Genomic DNA, 19,921 nt, shown 5'->3' with positions numbered 1-19,921 from the left:
TAACCAGCATGGCTTCCACAGCATTGTACACCGATATGCCATCCCATCTGGTTTGGGCTTAGTGGGACTATCATTTGTTTTTCAACAGGACAATGACCCAACACACCTCCAAGCTGCGTAAGGGCTATTTTACCAAGAAGGAGAGTGATGGAGTGCTGCATCAGATGACCTCCACAATCCCCCGACCTCAACCCAATTGAGATGGTTTGGGATGAGTTGGACCGCAGAGTGAAGGAAAAGCAGCCAACAAGTGCTCAGCATATGTGGGAACTCCTTCAAGACTGTTGGAAAAGCATTCCAGGTGAAGCTGGTTGAGAGAATGCCAAGAGTGTGCAAAGCTGTCATCAAGGCAAAGGGTGGCTATTTGAAGATTCTCAAATATAAAATATACTTTGATTTGTTTAACACTTTTTTGTTTACTACATGATTCCATAAGTGTTATTTCATAGTTTTGATGTCTTCACTATTATTATACAATGTAAAAAATAGTAAAAATAAAGAAAAACCCTGGAATGAGTAGTTGTGTCCAAACCTTTGACTGGTAGTGTATATATAAATATCAACAGAGCACACTTGTCCTTTTATTGACCATGCTCCAAAGGCGTAAACAATCACTTTATACAAAGAGGAAAATAAAATGTTCCCCCTGAAGAGTACAGATAAAATACTGTGTGTTTCTCTTCTTCACAAAATGTTGCTCATAACTCGGCATGGTTTCTTCCTTTGGATTTAACACTATGTAAATCCTGACGACCTCGATAAAAATAGACAGAACAGTCCAGTTTTCTAAGGGAAAGATAAAGGATATTTTTTTTCCTGATGGTGGGAAGCGTTCGGATTGACACTGTAGCCCATGAATTAAAAAACAACATGGTATTGTAAAATCTTCGAGGTAAATATATTATTCTTCATAGAGATAAAACGATTTTTCACTTTCATATGACAATCTTTGCTACAGTATAACACATGCTGCTGTCATCCATTAAATATGTATTAGTAATAAATTACCATGACATGCTCAAAAAGACATGCATGAGCTGTTGATTAGAAACATTAACATATTCGTCTACCGGTGCCCTTTGGGCATCCTGAATATTTACCGTTACCGTAGGGCCTACATGGATAACACACCAGCAAACATGAAATCAAATCAAGCCCATACTTGTTGAGAAAACAGCTTGCATTAAAGGAATTCACTGAGCTGGATACATACTAATCAGACTGAAATTGTATTTTTTTAATTTACAAAACAAATACAAAAGATGGTTATGAGATTAAAGGGTTTATACATTTTTTTTTCTCCAAAGGATTATACATTTCCCCACTGGATTGCATCGTTCCTAAACCCGCAGCAGTAAGCAATGATTCACATTATAATCATCAGAGGTTCCTGGCCCCTCTGTAGACAGAAAACAACACTCCAGTTTCTGGAATTCAGAGCTTCATCAGGGAAACCCAGGCACAGAATGGCAGCGTCCCGTGGAAGAGAACAAACACCTTCCAATGTTCTGATCAGCCTAGTCTGAGACGGAGGCTACATATTGTGTCATGTTCAATAAAACTACAGGCGTGACAAGGAAATAATACAATCTCTGTCCTCAGACAGTTCCCACCAACTGTTGCTTGAAGATACTGTCAGGTTAGTCTATTATTAATAAGGTTTAATATCTTCTAGACATAAAATGTCACCTTATTTGACTGTTAGTTGAATTATCAGTGTGTTTGACATTGTATAAGACAACTAGAAATGTATTATTAATGTCATATTAAACATTCAACAATTTTGTATTCGTCAAAATGAAATGCCACACCATCAATTACTCAGAGATCAAAATGATTTGACATGACAAACAAATGAGACAGGATCAAAGCACATTCTAATGGCCGGTCACTTTGCAAAGCGCATGCAGGAATGTCTTACTGAGAGATTGAACTGCTGCAGTAGATTCAGTCACTCACTCCATGGCCTTAAGCTGTTGTTAGTGAGCAACATTTCATCCACGGACATTGGAGACATTCTCCACATAGTTTTATTCCGTTAATGTCTGTGCATCAGGCTTTCTCCTGCCAGAAAACTGGGGGAAAACAGACTTTCCTATATACAAGAGTTTATATACAAGAGAAATCATTGAGTTGACTTATTGACATCGTACAGCTGGCTTCTGATATTTAGGAAGATACTTATACAGAGTTGTAGTTTCCACTACTTTACTGTTTGAGAGACATCCAAAAATGGCTAGTTTGCCTGAATGAGGCTGTATATCTACTCTATGGAGGCTGTATATCTACTCTATGGAGGCTGTATAACTACTCTATGAGGCTGTATATCTACTCTATGAGGCTGTATATCTACTCTATGGAGGCTGTATATCTACTCTATGGAGGCTGTATATCTACTCTATGAGGCTGTATATCTACTCTATGGAGGCTGTATATCTACTATATGGAGGCTGTATATCTACTCTATGGAGGCTGTACATCTACTCTATGGAGGCTGTATATCTACTCTATGGAGGCTGTATATCTACTCTATGGAGGCTGTATATCTACTCTATGGAGGCTGTATATCTACTCTATGGAGGCTGTATATCTACTCTATGGAGGCTGTATACCTACTCTATGGAGGCTGTTTATCTACTCTATGGAGGCTGTATATCTACTCTATGGAGGCTGTAAATCTACTCTATGGAGGCTGTATATCTACTCTATGAGGCTGTATATCTACTCTATGAGGCTGTATATCTACTCTATGGAGGCTTTATATCTACTCTATGAGGCTGTATATCTACTCTATGAGGCTGTATATCTACTCTATGGAGGCTGTATATCTACTCTATGAGGCTGTATATCTACTCTATGGAGGCTGTATATCTACTCTATGGAGGCTGTATATCTACTCTATGGAGGCTGTATATCTACTCTATTGAGGCTGTATATCTACTCTATGAGGCTGTATATCTACTCTATGAGGCTGTATATCTACTCTATGAGGCTGTATATCTACTCTATGAGGCTGTATATCTACTCTACGAGGCTGTATATCTACTCTACGAGGCTGTATATCTACTCTATGGAGGCTGTATATCTACTCTATGAGGCTGTATATCTACTCTATGAGGCTGTATATCTACTCTATGAGGCTGTATATCTACTCTATGAGGCTGTATATCTACTCTATGGAGGCTGTATATCTACTCTATGGAGGCTGTATATCTACTCTTTGAGGCTGTATATCTACTCTATGAGGCTGTATATCTACTCTATGAGGCTGTATATCTACTCTATGGAGGCTGTATATCTACTCTATGGAGGCTGTATATCTACTCTATGAGGCTGTATATCTACTCTATGGAGGCTGTATATCTACTCTTTGAGGCTGTATATCTACTCTATGGAGGCTGTATATCTACTCTATGAGGCTGTATATCTACTCTATGAGGCTGTATATCTACTCTATGAGGCTGTATATCTACTCTATGGAGGCTGTATATGTACTCTATGAGGCTGTATATGTACTCTATGAGGCTGTATATCTACTCTATGGAGGCTGTATATCTACTCTATGAGGCTGTATATCTACTCTATGGAGGCTGTATATCTACTCTATGGAGGCTGTATATCTACTCTATGGAGGCTGTATATCTACTCTATTGAGGCTGTATATCTACTCTATGAGGCTGTATATCTACTCTATGAGGCTGTATATCTACTCTATGAGGCTGTATATCTACTCTATGAGGCTGTATATCTACTCTACGAGGCTGTATATCTACTCTACGAGGCTGTATATCTACTCTACGAGGCTGTATATCTACTCTATGGAGGCTGTATATCTACTCTATGAGGCTGTATATCTACTCTATGAGGCTGTATATCTACTCTATGAGGCTGTATATCTACTCTATGGAGGCTGTATATCTACTCTATGGAGGCTGTATATCTACTCTATGGAGGCTGTATATCTACTCTATGGAGGCTGTATATCTACTCTATGAGGCTGTATATCTACTCTATGGAGGCTGTATATCTACTCTATGGAGGCTGTATATCTACTCTATGGAGGCTGTATATCTACTCTATGGAGGCTGTATATCTACTCTATGGAGGCTGTATATCTACTCTATGAGGCTGTATATCTACTCTATGAGGCTGTATATCTACTCTATGGAGGCTGTATATCTACTCTATGGAGGCTGTATATCTACTCTATGGAGGCTGTATATCTACTCTATGGCCTTACGTATTTTACATTACTTTCCCTCTCTTGGTGATTATTGGTCTCGGCTTGACATACTGTGTTATTGGCCATAAGGAAGTTTATAGCCCAAATTATTATGGATATTTCTGTTTATTTCTGTTGAGGTACCAAGTCACCTTTATGTTCGCTGTCCATGAGAGTGCACTGTTGTGGAGATAGGAGTGACTGTAGCCTACAGTAGCAGCCTAAATGTTAGAGTAATTCAGTTTTTCCCGATTCAATACCAGTTTCCAGAGTAATTATACTGTAGAATCACTATGTCTGCTAGACATTTACAGTGCCTTCAGAAAGTATTCATACCCCTTGAATTATTCCACATTTTGTTGTGTTATAGCTTGAATTCAAAATGGATTAAATATTATTATTTTATACCTATCTACACACAATACCCCATTATGACAAAGTGAACACGTTTTTAGAAATGTTAGCAAATGTATTGAAAATTAAATACAGAAATATCTCATTTACGTAAGTATTCATGCCCCTGAGTCAGTATCTCCTTTGGCAGCGATTACAGCTGTGAGTCTTTTTGGGTAAGTCTCTAAGAGCTCTGTTAAGTTGGTTGGTGATCATTGCTAGACAGCCATTTTCAAGTCTTGCCATTGGATTTTCAAGATGATTTAAGTCAAAACTGCAACTAGGCCATTCAGGAACATTCAATTTTGTCTTGGTAAGCTACTCCAGTGTATATTTGGCCTTGTGCTTCAGGTTATTGTCCTGCTGAAAGGTGAATTTGTCTCCCAGTGTCTTTTGGAAAGCAGACAACCAGGTTTTCCTCTAGGATTTTGCCTGTGCTTAGCTCTCCTCCGTTTATTTTTATCCCTAGTCCTACTCAGTGATGTGTTGTGTTGGATTTGCCCCAAACATAACACTTTGTATTCAGGACATAAAGTTAATTTCTTTGCCACATTGTTTTTGCAGTTTTACTTTAGTGCCTTGTTGCAAACAGGATGCATGTTTTGGAATATTTTTATTCTGTACAGGCTTCTTTTCACTATGTCAATTAGGTTAGTATTGTGCTAGAATGTTGTTGATCCATCCTCGGTTTTCTTCTATCACAGCCATTAAACTCTGTAACTGTTTTAAAGTCACCATTGGCCTCATGATGAAATCCCTGAGCAGATTCCTTCCGCTCCGGCAACTGAGTTAGGAAGGACGCCAGTATCTTTGTGTTGACTGGGTATATTGACACAACATACAAAGTGTAATTAATAAGTTCACCATGCTCAAAGGGATATTCAATGTCAGCTTATATTTTTATTTATTTTTTCATCTACCAATAGGTGCCCTTCTTTGTGAGGCATTGGAAAACCTCCCTGGTCTTTGTGGTTGAATCTATTTGAAATTCACTGTTCGACTGAGGGACCTTACAGATAGTTGTATGTGTGGGGTACAGAGATGAGGTAGTCATTAAAAAATCATGTTAAACACTATTTTATTTCAGCGTTTCATTTCTAATTAATTAGTAAAAATGTCAAAAAACATAATTCCACTTTGACGTTATGGGGTATTGTGTGTAGGCCAGTGACATAAAATCTCAATTTAATCCATTTAAAATTCAGGCTGTAACACAACAAAATGTGGAAAAGGTCAAAGGGTGTGAATATTTTCTGAAGGCACCGTATGCTAGTTGCTAATCCACACACATGCTAACAAAACACTGTTGCAATTCCATTTGCTGCTGTCTCGGAAGGAATTCATTCAACCTGAATAAGCCTGCGCAATCATGCAAAATCACCCTTGGTTGAGAAATTGTTTAGGTGATTAAAAATAAAAATCTGAAACATTTACAAAGTCGGGGTGAATCCTCTGAAAGAAAATCTGAGCAGAAAGGAAAAAATGACAGCGAATAGAAGTTTGGCGAGTTTGGAATAAATATTGGCTGCTTGGGAAAGCTTTGCATTCATTCCATCTAGCCTCCATTAAAACTGAGCAGAGCATCCAAGAGGGGGGAAATTAAGATTTAATAAAATGAAAAATCAGTTGAAGAGCCCCTGGGGCTGAATTGTATAACCATAGCTAAAAACGGAGGCACTCACAGCAAGAGGAAGAATTCAATATCTGAAAGCATATCCTCTGAAGAATAAATCAGTCAAGTTCAATAGATGCTTAAAGAAACATAAAAGTGCAGCTCATGTGGATTGCTTCCTTGCTGGAACTAATGCACATTACCTCTAAACTTATTATTAAACTTCTGTCAACTTCATAGAGTTCAAGAGAATTGAGGGATTAAAGGGGCAATCTGGGATTGGTACATCAATTTTCAGACTTTTGACATTTGGAGTATATAACTTATAAATTGCCTTATGAGATTAGTTCAACTTTCTTACCCCATCATACCTAAAAAAAAAAAAAAAAAAAGAGCTTGTTTTACTCAGTCCCATCCCTTGGATGTTTACCAAAAAGTGGAGGGGCATCCACTTTGAATCCCAGATTGTCCCTATAAAATCAGGAAATTTCCTTTACAGAACAGAAGCACGTTACAGCAAATACATTGAAACAGTGCGGTTATAGATTCCCACGAGATGAAAGGGAAATGCGTATTTTCCCCTCTAAAAGACGTACTGTGTATTCATTTCCACTCCTATTGCCCGACGTACTTCATCCATCTCTCAAAGTGCTGCTACGCCCATTTAGAAAAGCCAAAGATAATGCAGAGTGAAAACAAGAGCATTAGGGAGAGACGAACCAGAACGACTCTATGGGCTGACTTTATTAATTTGTCACAGCGATACACTGACTCTCCTCTGACGCAGGCACTCACAGAGGGCGCCTAAAGACAAACGGTGGCATCAAAAGCAAAAACAATAGTGTTATTGACGCAGACTGCCGTCAGAAGGGGGTTTAGAGACCACCTTTGAACAGTCACTTACACGTGCTAGCGATTGAAGAGTTCTAGAACAGTTGCTATATTAAATGGATCAAACACAGTTCAGGGTTATTATGTACAGTGGGGGAAAAAAATATTTAGTCAGCCACCAATTGTGCAAGTTCTCCCACTTAAAAAGATGAGAGAGGCCTGTAATTTTCATCATAGGTACACGTCAACTATGACAGACAAAATGAGAAAAAAAATTCCAGAAAATCACATTGTAGGATTTTTAATGAATTTATTTGCAAATTATGGTGGAAAATAAGTATTTGGTCAATAACAAAAGTTTCTCAATACTTTGTTGTATACCCTTTGTTGGCAATGACACAGGTCAAACGTTTTCTGTAAGTCTTCACAAGGTTTTCACTGTTGCTGGTATTTTGGCCCATTCCTCCATGCAGATCTCCTCTAGAGCAGTGATGTTTTGGGGCTGTCGCTGGGCAACACAGACTTTCAACTCCCTCGAAAGATTTTCTATGGGGTTGAGATCTGGAGACTGGCTAGGCCACTTCAGGACCTTGAAATGCTTCTTACGAAGCCACTCCTTCGTTGCCCGGGCGGTGTGTTTGGGATCATTGTCATGCTGAAAGACCCAGCCACGTTTCATCTTCAATGCCCTTGCTGATGGAAGGAGGTTTTCACTCAAAATCTCACGATACATGGCCCCATTCATTCTTTCCTTTACACGGATCAGTCGTCCTGGTCCCTTTGCAGAAAAACAGCCACCCCCATGCTTCACAGTAGGTATAGTGTTCTTTGGATGCAACTCAGCATTCTTTGTCCTCCAAACACGACGAGTTGAGTTTTTACCAAAAAGTTATATTTTGGTTTCATCTGACCATATGACATTCTCCCAATCCCCTTCTGGATCATCCAAATGCACTCTAGCAAACTTCAGACGGGCCTGGACATGTACTGGCTTAAGCAGGGGGACACGTCTGGCACTGCAGGATTTGAGTCCCTGGCGGCGTAGTGTGTTACTGATGGTAGGCTTTGTTACTTTGGTCCCAGCTCTCTGCAGGTCATTCACTAGGTCCCCCCGTGTGGTTCTGGGATTTTTGCTCACCGTTCTTGTGATCATTTTGACCCCACGGGGTGAGATCTTGCGTGGAGCCCCAGATCAAGGGAGATTATCAGTGGTCTTGTATGTCTTCCAGTTCCTAATAATTGCTCCCACAGTTGATTTCTTCAAACCAAGCTGCTTACCTATTGCAGATTCAGTCTTCCCAGCCTGGTGCAGGTCTACAATTTTGTTTCTGGTGTCCTTTGACAGCTCTTTGGTCTTGGCCATAGTGGAGTTTGGAGTGTGGCTGTTTGAGGTTGTGGACAGGTGTCTTTTATACTGATAACAAGTTCAAACAGGTGCCATTAATACAGGTAACGAGTGGAGGACAGAGGAGCTTCTTAAAGAAGAAGTTACAGGTCTGTGAGAGCCAGAAATCTTGCTTGTTTGTAGGTGACCAAATACTTATTTTCCACCACAATTTGCAAATAAATTCATTAAAAATCCTACAATGTGATTTTCTGGATTTTCTTTCCTCATTTTGTCTGTCATAGTTGACGTGTACCTATGATGAAAATTACAGGCCTCTCTCATCTTTTTAAGTGGGAGAACTTGCACAATTGGTGGCTGACTAAATACTTTTTTTCCCCACTGTATATCATATAGCATTAGTCCTTGTACAGGTACTGCAGGGTATGGAAGTAGCTTATGTCTTGGTGTAACAGAAATTACTTTGAGATTACTCCATGCACCTTACAAACATGACTGATTAGCTTTGCTTTGCTACTTTACATTATTCTGCACTGTTGAGGAAGAGCGGTAAGTAAGCATTTCACGGTATCGTTTACACCCGCTGTACACTGTGCACGTGACAAATACACTTTGATTTGACTGTATTTTACCAATAACCATAACAAGATCTCAAAATAAAGGGTGAACGCCATGAGTCACTCAGGGTTCCTGTTCTTTCAGGTCAGACCAATGAAATCAATAGCTAATCCATACCTTTTCTACTGCTTCTCTTCCACTACAGAAACTCTCATACATTTCCTCAATTTCATTTCACTCGGAATAAACTGAAAGTTCTCCAGAGCAGTTTATTATAAAAAACTATATATTTAGATAGCACACGGTTGGTATGGTACATGGGGGGGTAATCCTATTCTATGGAGTCTGTTGAATGCTCAGTTTTATCTGAGGGAAAGCAATAACAAAGGAAAAGAGATACAAATAATAATTAATTTCATTTTGAACGCACCACACTTTAATTATGTGCTGGTTGTATTTAGAATCAAAGTGGTACATGAGGTAATTAATAATTTCAAGACATCAGACTGAATCTCATGAGGAGACCCATATGTCTTTCACTGGGAGAATACACTTCCAGGGGTAGAAAGTGTTTTGAATTGTACTGATTTCATAGTATCAGAACAAAACAGTCCTTATCAATAATTCAAAGTAAGGTAGACAGTGCATATTAAAACCAGGTGTCTGAGCAGTTTGTGTCTATATGCTAAACACATTTTGACAATGTGACACACGAAGAACCGCTTATGAATTACATTTTGAGTAACCTAATAATAGCCTCTTTGCATGAAAACCCCTTTAGACTGTAATTGGTCAGTGAAGTGCAGACAGGGGCTTTTTCACACCTTCCATGGAGAAATGACTGAAGCTGACATCAACATCTCCACACTAATTCACTGGTGAATTCACTGATTTGACTGAGAACTGAGTCATCACTGAACTAATGCTGTCCTGATCAAATAAAACATGCAAATATTGTGATGGCAACACGCAAAACAACTGCGCAGCAAGAATCTAGCATGCATAAATTAAAGATAGTAAAAAGCAAGCAGACAGACACTGGAGAGAGAATGTTAGTGCTTCATGTTAATAATTTGTAAATCATTTTTCAATCATTCTGTATTTAGGTCAATTTCAATCATTTAAAACTAGTACAGTCTAAAATGCTAATTTGACTCAGATGCTGGCCCTTTCCACATAATCTACGCTCTCACTTATTCAAGCCAACTTTTCACATCTCTGTCTACCCACCTACATACCTTATCCTAAATGCTCACCATCCTCTCACCACCCGTATAAATACCTTATCCTAAATGCTCACCATTCTCTCACCACCCATATAAATACCTTATCCTAAATGCTCACCATTCTCTCACCACCCGTATAAATACCTTATCCTAAATGCTCACCATCCTCTCTCCACCCATATAAATACCTTATCCTAAATGCTCCCCATCCTCTCACCACCCGTATAAATACCTTATCCTAAATGCTCACCATCCTCTCTCCACCAATATAAATACATTATCCTAAATGCTCCCCATCCTCTCACCACCCATATAAATATCTTATCCTAAATGCTCACCATCCTCTCTTCACCAATATAAATACCTTATCCTAAATGCTCACCATCCTCTCTCCACCCATATACAGTGGGGGAAAAAAGGATTTAGTCAGCCACCAATTGTGCAAGTTCTCACACTTAAAAAGATGAGAGAGGCCTGTAATTTTCATCATAGGTACACGTCAACTATGACAGACAAATTGAGAGAGAAAGAAATCCAGAAAATCACATTGTAAGATTTTTAATGAATTTATTTGCAAATTATGGTGTAAAATAAGTATTTGGTCACCTACAAACAAGCAAGATTTCTGGCTCTCACAGACCTGTAACTTCTTCTTTAAGAGGCTCCTCTGTCCTCCACTCGTTACCTGTATTAATGGCACCTGTTTGAACTTGTTATCAGTATAAAAGACACCTGTCCACAACCTCAAACAGTCACACTCCAAACTCCACTATGGCCAAGAACAAAGAGCTGTCAAAGGACACCAGAAACAAAATTGTAGACCTGCACCAGGCTGGGAAGACTGAATCTGCAATAGGTAAGCAGCTTGGTTTGAAGAAATCAACTGTGGGAGCAATTATTAGGAAATGGAAGACATACAAGACCACTGATAATCTCCCTCGATCTGGGGCTCCACGCAAGATCTCACCCCGTGGGGTCTTTGCTAGAGTGCATTTGGATGATCCAGAAGAGGATTGGGAGAATGTCATATGGTCAGATGAAACCAAAATAGAACTTTTTGGTAAAAACTCAACTCGTCGTGTTTGGAGGACAAAGAATGCTGAGTTGCATCCAAAGAACACCATACCTACTGTGAAGCATGGGGGTGGAAACATCATGCTTTGGGGCTGTTTTTCTGCAAAGGGACCAGGACGACTTATCCGTGTAAAGGAAAGAATGAATGGGGCCATGTATCGTGAGATTTTGAGTGAAAACCTCCTTCCATCAGCAAGGGCATTGAAGATGAAACGTGGCTGGGTCTTTCAGCATGACAATGATCCCAAACACACCGCCCGGGCAACGAAGGAGTGGCTTCGTAAGAAGCATTTCAAGGTCCTGGAGTGGCCTAGCCAGTCTCCAGATCTCAACCCCATAGAAAATCTTTGGAGGGAGTTGAAAGTCCGCGTTGCCCAGCGACAGCCCCAAAACATCACTGCTCTAGAGGAGATCTGCATGGAGGAATGGGCCAAAATACCAGCAACAGTGTGTGAAAACCTTGTGAAAACTTAAAGAAAACGTTTGACCTGTGTCATTGCCAACAAAGGGTATATAACAAAGTATTGAGAAACGTTTGTTATTGACCAAATACTTATTTTCCACCATAATTTGCAAATAAATTCATTAAAAATCCTACAATGTGATTTTCTGGATTTCTTTTTCTCATTTTGTCTGTCATAGTTGACGTGTACCTATGATGAAAATTACAGGCCTCTCTCATCTTTCTAAGTGGAAGAACTTTCACAATTGGTGGCTGACTAAATACTTTTTTTCCCCACTGTAAATACCTTATCCTAAATGCTCCCCATCCTCTCGCCCATCTCTCTCTCCATACCATCATTCTCTCTCTCTCCCTCTCAGCCTAAATCTGCCAATTGTCTCCAATGACAATGTCAGGGAGGGAGAGGGCTAGAGAGCTCAGGCACGCAGTGTCACACAAATTGACTCACTGTCTTTGTTGCTGTGCCATGCCCGACAATGTCACTGGTAACACAGACAGAAAGACAGAGCCCTCAGTCAACAGGTCCCCCTGGCTCCCCCTTCCCTCCGTCTGTCACTATGGTTTAGTTGGGGACTCAACATGCCCAGTCCTTAATGAAGCTTGATTACCTTCTACACCAGCACACAGATCTGTTCATGCTCTTGCCCACTCCATTGTCATGCCAAATAAGTAGCATGACAATTCCATAAGGAGTTGGCAAAAGAGTAGAAACAGACTGGCACCAGGCTAGGTTAAATTACCAAACAGACTGGCACCAGGTTAGGTTACATTACCAAACAGACTGGCACCAGGCTAGGTTACATTACCAAACAGACTGGCACCCAGACTAGGTTAAATTACCAAACAGACTGGCACCCAGGTTAGGTTACATTACCAAACAGACTGGCACCCAGGTTAGGATACATTACCAAACAGACTGGCACTCAGACTAGGTTACATTACCAAACAGACTGGCACCAGACTAGGTTACATTACCAAACAGACTGGCACCAGACTAGGTTACATTACCAAACAGACTGGCACCAGACTAGGTTACATTACCAAACAGACTGGCACCAGACTAGGTTACATTACCAAACAGACTGGCACCCAGGCTAGGGATTTCCACTTCATAATAACAGCACTTACAGTTGACCGGGGAAGCTCTAGCAGGGCAGAAATGTGACTATGACGGTGACACGTTACAAGTCTCTGAGCTCTTCAGTAAGGCCATTCTACAGCCAATATTTGTCTATGGGGATTGCATGGCTGTGTGCTCGATTTTATATACCTGTCATCAACGGGTGTGGCTGGAATAGTCAAATCCACTAATTTGAAGGGGTGTCCACATACATTTGTATATATAGTGTATTTCAGATGAGGCCAAACTATAAATGAACATGATGCAAGTACTTAACCCTGCGGTGCTAATATTTATCTTCATGATCATAGACAATGAAAAGAGAGTGAGGCATTCAGCAATGGATAGACTATGACATCAGCCTTGGTACATGCAGACAGGATCTGGCCATTATCTTTGGAGAACGATCCAGATTGATTAGTAAAAACAAGCTGGATCAAAACAAAGTCCAAGCCAAAACGATCTAACCGCGAAACAGGAATTCTCATGTGGTCTCCCATCCACAGAGACGTGGATATAGAACATCTGTGGAGAAACCACCATTAGCAATCTGAGAGCCCACAGATTCTTCTTTATGCTTTTTAACCACCAGTGATGTAGTATCATGAAGGCTTTAGGACCCAAACCGCTCTCCCAAGTGGATGAGACATACATGTGGTATTGTTCTGTATCCAGGCATCAGCATCAAAGCTTGGGGAGCTTATCTAACTGCACTTGATGATTAGAAATTAAGCCATGGACTTCCCAATGAAAACAGAACTAATAAGATGACTGACTGCCCTGGGAAGGATCCGAACAGCCATCTAGCTGTCATAGCACTGACTAGTTCCAACAAATGGAGGTCAAAACAAAGCCGTCTTTCTGATTATATATGTATCTGGATCTGCTGAGATCAAATGTAGCTGTTGAACATTCATTCCCACGAAGAACAAAGACTGAGAGTCAGGATATCTTGTTTTTATCTGCTTATTTCAAAAGTTACTTAATGAGGAGAGGTGGAGAGGTAGAGAGAGAGAGAGAGCGAGAGAGTGTTGTTTTGTTCAGTCATATTGAAGGATAATAATTGGTTGCTCTCCACTGTACGGCATGTACATATTAGAACATGGAGTTTACAGTTGAAGTCGGAAGTTTACATACACCTTAGCAAAATACATATAAACTCTGTTTTTCACAATTCCTGACATTTAATCCTAGTAAAAATTCCCTGTCTTAGGTCAGTTAGGATCACCAATTTATTTTAAGAATGTGAAATGTCAGAATAATTTTACATTTTAGTCATTTAGCAGACGCTCTTATCCAGAGCGACTTACAGTTAGTGAATACATAAATGTTTTTATATATATATATATATATATATATATATATATTTTTTTTTTAATTTATTTATTTATTTTATACTGGCCCCCCGTGGGAAATGAACCCACATCCCTGCCGGCCAAACCCTCCCCTACCTTGGACGATGCTAGACCAATTGTGCGCCGCCCATGGGTCTCCCGGTCGCGGCCGGCTGCGCCTGGACTCGAACCAGGATCTCTAGTGGCACAGCTAGCACTGCGATGCAGAGCCTTAGACCACTGCGCCACTCGGGAATAATACTAGAGAGAATGATTTATTTCAGCTTTTATTTATTTTATCACATTCCCAGTGGGTCAGAAATTTACATACACTCAATTAGTATTTTGTAGCATTGCATTTAAATTGTTTAACTTGGGTCAAACGTCTCGGGTAGCCTTCCACAAGCTTCCCACAATAAGTTAATTTTGGCTCATTCCTCCTGACAGAGCTGGTGTAACTGAGACAGGTTTGTAGGCCTCCTTGCTCGCACACGCTTTTTCAGTTCTGCCCACAGATTTTCTATAGGATTGAGGTCAGGGCTTTGTGATGGCCACTCCAACACCTTAAGCCATTTTTCCACAACTTTGGAAGTATGCTTGGGGTCATTGTCCATTTGGAAGACCCATTTGTGACCAAGCTTTAACTTCCTGACTGATGTCTTGAGATGTTGCTTCAATATATCCACATAATTTTCCTTCCTCATGATGCCATCTATTTTGTGAAGTGCACCAGTCCCTCCTGCAGCAAAGCACCCCCCACAGCATGATGCTGCCACCCCCATGCTTCACGGTTGGGATGGTGTTCTTCGGCTTGCAAGGACCCCCTTTTTCCTCCAAACATAACGATGGTCATTATGGCCAAACCGTTCTATTTTTGTTTCATCAGACCAGAGGACATTTCTCCAAAAAGTACAATCTTTGTCCCCATGTGCAGTTGCAAACCGTAGTCTGGCTTTTTTATGGCGGTTTTGGAGCAGTGGATTCTTCCTTGCTGAGTGGCCTTTCAGGTTATGTTGATATAGGACTCGTTTTACTGTGGATATATATACTTTTGTACCTGTTTCCTCCAGCATCTTCACAAGGCCCTTTGCTGTTGTTCTGGGATTGATTTGCACTTTACGCACCAAAGCACGTTCATTTCTAGAAGACAGAACACGCCTCCTTCCTGAGCGGTATGACGGCTGCGTGGTCCCATGGTGTTTATACTTGCATACTATTGTTTGTACAGATGAACGTGGTACCTTCAGTCGTTTGGAAATTGCTCCCAAGGATGAACCAGACTTGTGGAGGTCTACCATTTTTTTCATCAAAAAAATAATAATTCTGTCTGTAAACAATTGTTGGAAAAATTACTTGTGTCATGCACAAAGTAGATGTCCTAACCGACTTGCCAAAACTATAGCTTGTTAACAAGAAATGTATGGAGTGGTTGAAAAACGAGTTTTAATGACTCCAACCTAAGTGTATGTAAACTTCCGACTTCAACTGTATATGGAGCATTCTATTGTATGTCCCTTGGGAATATTTTTTTTCTATAGTACACAGACCCTTAGAGAATGATCACTCTCTATAGTGTACTGCCAACTTCAAATGAATTAGCAGGGTTTTGCTTGATTCAAGTCTGAAGCATCATTCAAGATCTACAGTACCAGGGAGGTCTCCACGGTCTGTTCACGGTTCATCTATGTTGGCTTTCATTCACACAATCCATTTAGGTTGGTATTGCTATAGGCACCACACCCAGACCTTGACAACACATACCTGTGGTGTTGTTAGTATAACGACAACAATCCCCAGATTTTGTTTTGCAGCGTAAATCTGACCACAGCACGTGTGGAAACACACACAGATCGAGACCTACCCAGTGATTGCTGGCTTTGGGAAGGCTCCCCTGGCATAATTTAATCATCTAGGTTTACTCCCCCGCAACTCAACCGACGGTCTGCAGAACACGCATTGGTCTGGGATGCATGGAGTTCTTTTGAAGTGCTTGCTGAATCAGGCCGGCCAACCCTGCTGAAGAAAACAACTGGATTATTTTGTGTCTCCGTCTGAGTGGGGGGAGACTGATTTGTTGTGTGAACAGTGGGCTTTGAGGCGCTGCCTGAGGTATTTTTGGGCGAGCCTTTTGAAAGCCATCTGTCATGTTTGCTGCTGGAACGGCTGGAGCGTTGGAGCGGCTGTCCCTCCCTGCCACGGCCCATCGGCCACACCTGGGGAGAGGGGAGGGAGGTCTGCACTACACTCCTAGATTTACTCTGTAGCGGCAAAATCACTGAACCCGTGGGACCGCAAAACTAGGGAGCACACAAAATGGAGTGTCAGTCTCACCACCGGCTATGGGCTACAGTATGAACACTAGGGAAACTGAGAACTGAGGGAAAAAACAATCACTCAACCTGTTGGTTGAAACCAATTTCGAACAAACATTGTCTCAGGCCTTGGTAAAGAAGTACCAGAGAAAGCCTTGGAGTATAAGAAAACGAAACTTTTCAAAACATAACAATCTAAACACCCTTTTGACAGAGGACGTTTAGTGTGAGAGATAAATGTGATATTTTAACATCTCTGATACCATCTTAGAGGCCCTGAAATGATTCTCCTCTGTATTCCGTCCCGTGGAGAATTAGAACCGTGCAGGGCGGCCTGGTTGCTAGGCAATTACTTTCAAGTGTATCCCTTCATCTGCTGGTAATATCGCAAATTCACTTCTCATTAGAAGTGTGTCGAAAGGAATTAGAGCTATCATTTGCTCTGTGAGATACAGCCCTGCCATCATCACTGGAAGCTCCTCCTCTGAAGGTGGCGGATGGATCTGCTTACCCTTTAGGGTCATATAGTCTGTTTATGCACCAATTTGTAAGTCGCTCTGGATAAGAGCGTCTGCTAAATGATGTAAATGTAAATGTTTATTACAAGATACCCAGCTTCCATTCAGCCTGATTAACTTTCCAGGATTCCCACAGAGCCAGGCCCTCTTTGTTGCTTGGCTGGAGATGGGGAATTTAAATCAGCTGGATTTAAAAAAGGAGAATAGAATACGTTGTTATTGTGATGAGGAAGAGGGGGGAAAATAAAAAAGGAAGGATTTAAATCACCAAAATGCAAATCAGCTTCTTACCACAACTGAACTGTCACTTTGTGGGAAGCAGTCATGCAACAGAACTCTGGGAGAATTTTAGGACAGCAGTCTCTCAGAGATGTTGAGTCACGGGTCCTAGAGGACTAACTTCCCTGTATCAGAGCTGCTGTCTGTACTCTATGAATTGGCGCAGGGCTATCAATATGTATGACAAAACTCTCAACTCATCATTTAGACGGACAGACGGACAGAGTGTGTGTGTGTGTACTGCTGACTGACTCATCTACAGTGTCTTCAGAAATTATTCACACCTCTTGACTTTTTCCACATTTTGTTGTGTTACAGCCTGAATTTGAGATTTTGTGTAACTGGCCTACACACAATACCCCATAATGTCAAAGTGGAATTATGTTTTTCGACATTTTTACGAATTTATTTTTAAAAAAATGAAAAGCTGAAATGTCTTGAGTCCGTAAGTATTCAACCTCTGTTTGTTATGCAAGCCTAAATAAGTTCAGGAGTAAAAATGTGCTTAAGAAGTCACATAATAAGTTGCATGGACTCCCTCTGTGTGCAATAATAGTGTTTAGCATGATTTATTAAATGACTACCTCATCTCTGTACCACACACATACAATTATCTGTAAGGTCCCTCAGTCAAGCAGTGAATTTCAAACACAGATTCAACCACAAAGACCAGGGCGGACTTCCAATGTCCTATTGGTAGATGGGTAAAAACATTGAATATCCCTTTGAGCATGGTGATGTTATCAGTTACACTTTGTATGGTGTATCAATACACCCAGTCACCACAAAGATACAGGCGTCCTTCCTAACTCAGTTGCCGTAGAGGAAGGAAACCACTCAGGGACTTCACCATGAGGCCAAATTACAGAATGTAATGGCTGTGATAGGCCAAAACTGAGGATGGATCAACAACATTGTAGTTACTCCACAATACTAACCTAAATGACAGAGTGAAAGGAAGCCTTTGGAGAATACAAATATTCCAAAACATGCATCCTTTTTGCAATAAGGCACTAAAGTAAAGCTGCAAAAATTGTGGCAAAGAAATTAACTTTAGAGTGCCTTCAGAAAGTATTCACATTCCTTGACTTCTTTCACATTTTACAATGTTGTTGATGTTACAGCCAGAATTTAAAATGAATTAAATTGAGAATTTCTGTCACTGATCTACACACAATACCCCATAATGTCAAAGTGGAATTTTGTTTGTAGAACATCTTAGAAATTAATAAAAAAAAATAAGCTGAGTCTAAGTATTCAACCCCTTTGTTATGGGAAGCCAAAATAAGTTCAGGAGTAAAAAGTTGCTTAACAAATCGCATGGATTCAGTGTTCTATAATAGTGGATAACATGATTTTTGAATGATTACTCCATCTTTGTACCCCACACATTTATCTGTAAGGTCACTCAATCGAGTAGTGAATTTCAAGCACAGATTCCACCACAAAGACCTGGTAGGTTTTTCAATGCCTCACAAAGAAGGGCACTGATTGGTAGATGTTAGGGCTGGGCGATATGGCCTAAAATGCATATCTACATTTTTTTTAAACTTATGGGCGATACACGATACATATCTTGATTTTTTTTAAACGTTTTCTCTAAGCTATGTTGCACAAATTAATGGTCAATACACAGCCTTTCAAACAGTTGGCAATAATCTAATGAATTCAGGGCTTGTATAATTATACCTAGGCTAAATATAAGCCTTCAGCCATAAGACCCACTAATAATTTAATTATTTTATCAAAATAGTTTAACCTGCTTTTTTGCAATAATCACTGATCTGGCTTTCAAGTCTATGAAGAAGCCCTTTTTGTTACAAATGTAACCAAACAGAACCATGTATATCCACTAATAATGACCAACTTCTGGTAACAGACATTAGAGAAAGTTAACACAGGTCTCATAAACAATCTCTCACACACAAGCCCACCTGCTAGTGAGTAGACAGCTAATCTTTATAACCAACTTGGATCTATCTACTTGCTAACAAGGTAGAACAGTTGAACTGTTATGAATACACCCTCCTGTCCGTCTCCAACTGTTTGAACAACATAACCTGTTCACTTTGTTTAGATGTTGAAATCGAGTGGCCTTCCTCGATAAGAAGATGCTTTTTACTCAGAATGAGAACGAGTTGCCAATTCCTTATATAAATGCTTATTTTAATGCTGCACATGTATAAAACACACACTAGACAGCTAGCGCATAAGTCTGTGGTTAAAATGCTGCTAGCAGTACGTGGCAGAAACTGAGCATTCATTTTCCACAATCATGTTCCTTGATACTCCCGTCTTAGTAGGGTCTACTCTGTTCTACATTGTGTGAGTTGGGACGTAAAAACGGTATCGTTACAAAGGTTAAATTCTCCTTCATTACAGTAAAATAATGTCTCAATGTTTTTCGGTGTCCATATGACCGATTAGTTCAAAGTTCAAACTGCTTGTTGTCTGATATGAGGTTTTTACAGCGTTGTGGGAAACCAGGTTAGAGTTAGTGGATAAGTGACTTGGTGCCACAGAGTCTGCATTCCTTATGTCAAAGGAGATTAATGATGTTCATCTTAGAGTGATTGATGGACAGGACATACTGACTTGGGGTAAAGAGTAATAACATCAAAGAAGGTAGTGCCC

General features: G+C 40.3%; 1 protein-coding gene across 1 annotated transcript in view; it reads right to left on the bottom strand.

Moving 5' to 3' along the window:
* Positions 1-19,921, bottom strand: part of LOC311124834 (syndetin-like) — a 287,319-nt gene that overhangs the window by 32,563 nt on the left and 234,835 nt on the right. The window lies entirely within an intron of this gene.

This window comes from Coregonus lavaretus, assembly GCF_964263955.1.
Source record: "Coregonus lavaretus genome assembly, chromosome: 3".
Classification (NCBI taxonomy): Eukaryota; Metazoa; Chordata; class Actinopteri; order Salmoniformes; family Salmonidae; genus Coregonus; species Coregonus lavaretus.
This window is presented reverse-complemented; position numbering and strand designations above follow the sequence as displayed.